Below are 4105 nucleotides of genomic sequence, written 5' to 3'. Positions count from 1 at the left end.
TTTTATTATATAAAGAAGTGTAAGTGACAATCATACAATACATCCATGTAAACTTGCTATCCCCAATAGTGGAACATTACAAACACATCTGCCTTCTCCTCCAAAGAAATGTACTAGCTCCACGCAGGTGAGAATTGAAGGTGTGTTACAATATTGCCCAAGCCTTCTTCAAGATAGTCTTAGTAGAAGCTGGGCTGACCAAAAGACCCTACAATGAGTTATTAGGGACTATTTATAGGAAAGGGTGGGGTGACCCTTGACATTCCCCTTTGTGATAGTTCAACTATCGTCATGACTCCTTGTAACATAAAAACTATGTTGAAAGCATGAGAACTGATGTCTTGAAGACTTGATTATAAAAATACACAGAGGTATTTAAAATAATAATTTATTATATATAAAAATGTATAAGATGATTTGAATGTACAATGAGGACCCTACTTTTATACCTCAGCAGGTGACCTTTCATGAATGGGCATGCCTTCTCACTTAATTTAATGATTGATTAACCTAAATAATATTTAATTATTTAATATTTATATTTATTTTATTTATGTCATTTGTTATGAATTATATTCATAACATAGCCCCTCCCTTCGGAAGCTTTGTCCTCAAAGCCATATTGTTGGGGGTTTCCTTCACTTAGTGTCTGTCATTTCGTCATTGATCCCTGATGTAGCTTATCAGTACTATTTCCTTGTGTGTGTGTATATATATATATATATATATATATATATATATATATATATATATATATCAATGTGATTATAGGTAGGCGTATTTAATAACTTAGTTAATCGAATGGTCACTTTCTGAACCGTCATGTTTCCTTTGAGCGGATATCACTTTCGAGCCCACCGTAAGGGATCCAAAAATGAAAACAATGCAAGCTTTTCGATAAATTCCCGAACATCATCAACATTGGACCTCTGACAATTTTAGCAGCAAAGGGCATGGAGCTTGTGTTTTGCTGCAACATAGACTACAGAAGCTCAAGAAATTGTTTGCCGTGTCTTTGGAGGAGAAGCCGAGGCCCACGCAACGGCGCAGGCCGGCGGGGTCCATTCCCAATCTCAACTTCATTGTTCACTAATAAAAGAGCATCAGGTTTCATTCTGTTTTGACAGTGGCTTGCCAAACAAACCGCAAAATGAGAGAAAGATGAACACTTAGTCTTGAACATGTAACTATTTCTCCTGTGCACATTAGAGCCCAGTGGATTTGTTGGAGCTGGTAGTATCAGAGAAGTTGAAAGCATCGCAGTAACTTCTGACATTTGTGGACGACGCAATGAATCCTCATGTGTACACAAAAGACCAACCTGAATGCATCTCGAGGCTTTCTCCGTATCACATGTTTCAATTATTGTTGGATCAATCATCCCCAAAACATTTTCTAGTTTGTATGAACTCCACACCCATCCTAAATTCTCCCTTAGTTCAGATGATATCTTTCTTCCAGTGAGAAGTTCCAGGAGAACAATGCCAAAGCTATAGACATCTGTATTTGTAGATAACTTCCCTCCCATAACATACTCTAGCGCCATATATCCAGGGGTTCCAACAATCCCTGTGCTGACATCAGTCCTATCTTCAGGGAAAACTTTAGCAATGTCGAAATCTGCTATCTTAGGAATTAGTTTCTCATCCAACAAAATGTTACTAGTTTTAATATCTTGCTGAACAATCCGCAGTTGAGAATCCTCGTGAAGATAGCAAAGCCCACGAGCTATTCCCAGGATAATCTTATAGCGTATGTGCCAATCAAGTTCTTTGCATTTCTCTGGATCGGATAGGAATTCATCATGGCTCTTATTCGGCAAGTATTCATAAACAAGCAACATTTTTTATCCCTGTGCGCAGCAACCACGTAGGTTCACTAAATTTTGATGTTGAATTTTTGGAAGCATCTTTTCATTCAAGAATAGTGGACTCATGGTGAGCCTTGAATTTGAAGAAACACCACTCTGAAAGTTTTGGGGCACTCTTTCCAAGCCCTTTCTTTGAATAAAATCCTCAGAACCACCAGTAGAATGTCTACTCTTGAAGCTTTTCTGTGGAAGCTTAGATAAGATAGAGGCCATCAGACCCCATCTATCAGTGAGTGTACAGGCATATATACAGTGCAAACCTACCTCTATTATTTCCACTTCATCCTTGAAAAGCCAAATCCCTTCTGAATTTTTGCATCCCTCCTCTAAAATCTCAGAGCACAATTCCAAATTATTGTCCTTTGCTTTCTCTTTCAACCATTTAACTAAAAATGTCTCTGAAGAGTCTATAGACATGACTGGTTGATTCCTTGAAGAATCTCCCTCCTCAAGTGTGCCTGTTGTGCCATATTTCCTATGCATAAAAGGAACAGCCAGCTCCCTCAATCTTTCCACAACAGTAGCCTCAGTCACTCCATCGATCATTGCATTAAATTTTTCATAATCACAAAGAAGTCCCCAGGCACTGAGACTTAAAACATCTTTGTCTGCCGTACCTCCACCAGAAAAAAACAAGATGACACAAATCAGAGATATCAACAAGGAAATTTCTCAACTCTGTGACTCCTTTGTTATGATAGCCAATGTCCAATAAAAAAAAAATGAATTCTCCAGTTGCCCACTCAATTTGTCTATATTCCTTGCTCGTTCTTTGTACCACTCAATCACTTCCATAGTAGATGGCCACAGCAGTCCACTATGTAGTTTAACCATATGCTCTGTACTCATTCTAAGATCAATTTCCTCACTTTTGTCTTGCGAATGACTATCAATGAAAGCCATAACTTCTTCATTCTGAAGATAGTCTTCTTCTTCTGCTTCACTTTGTTTTGTTCCTTTAGTGTCACTATTCTCTTCCTTATTATTGATTTCCTTTTGACATGCTTTAATTTCTGCACATGATTTTTCTAAATGCTAAAATACTTCTTGAATACTAAACTTTTCAACATAATCAGGATATGAACATAATGGCACATTGTGAAGCGAACTACATTGAAAGGCTTGCATGATTATATTGTGTGCCATGGCTCCGATACCACTATAACTTAAAAACTATGCTGAAAGCATGAGAACTAATAGCTTGAAGACTTGATTATAAAAATACACAGAGGTATTTAAAATAATAATTTACTATTATATAAAAATGTATAAGATGATTTGAACGTACAATGAGGACCCTTCTTTTATACCTCAGCAGGTGACCTTTCATGAATGGGCATGTCTTTTAGACATGCCTTTTCACTTAATTTAATGACTAATTAAGTTAAATAATATTTGATTATTTAATATTTATATTTATTTTATTTATGTCATTTGTTATGAATTATATTCATAACACTCTTCACCTACTCTATGAATGTTACATCCCACCATTAAAACTAGACTTACACTTGACATGACTCAACATTGCAATGCACATGTACTCATGTGAGACATCATGGCTTGAGCAAGCCTTACAAGACATCACTAACAGTCGGTCCATTGTGTTGCGACCAACTCTTTGACATACTTGTGATGGTGAAGGTGGTGAGCTGATGCCAAGATTTCTTGTCCATGATTGTGTGCGTGTACCTCATGGTGAAATCTTGCTGAAGCGAACTCTTGCCTCTGTTGCAACCGATGCATTGTTTCATTCCCTTCATCCAACTCATCTGCTAACTTGCGCATTGTCTTCTTCAGTATGCTTGAATTAGAAACACATTGATGCATAGTGTCTGTGCTAATCTTCAAGTGTGTGCTAGTGGTCATGCGCATCAACTTGCCAAATTACATGTTCAACCCCAATTGCAATTGCTTCTTGTCTTTGCCATAGTGAGTGTTTTGAATGGGTTGGATTGCATATGTGCACTTATCGAAATGCATGTTGCTAAATCCCTTTCATTCAATCAACAAAACTGCTCACCATGTCTACTCTGTGTCAGCTACTGGGATGGATCCTTAATTTGTACGGGAACAATTTGATCCATGAGTGAATGTTGCGCCCACTACTATTCTTGTTCCTATTGCAACTCATTCGTCTGTCTGTGTAGCTTCATGTTCTTCCTAAGTTGTTGCTTTAGCACATGTAACTCCTTCTTTGTTCCCTCTTCTACCTTAGTGTGATCTTCATGTCAC

General features: G+C 37.5%; 1 pseudogene; it reads right to left on the bottom strand.

The window, feature by feature from the left end:
- Positions 1 to 982: 982 nt before the first annotated feature.
- LOC149194584 (cysteine-rich receptor-like protein kinase 10 pseudogene) lies at positions 983 to 1843 on the bottom strand (annotated as a pseudogene).
- Between the last annotated feature and the right edge of the window lie 2262 nt (positions 1844 to 4105).

The sequence above is a fragment of the Pinus tabuliformis genome, chromosome 2_2, assembly GCF_031772625.1.
Source record: "Pinus tabuliformis cultivar Carrire ecotype Pingquan chromosome 2_2, CPIR1, whole genome shotgun sequence".
Classification (NCBI taxonomy): Eukaryota; Viridiplantae; Streptophyta; class Pinopsida; order Pinales; family Pinaceae; genus Pinus; species Pinus tabuliformis.
This window is presented reverse-complemented; position numbering and strand designations above follow the sequence as displayed.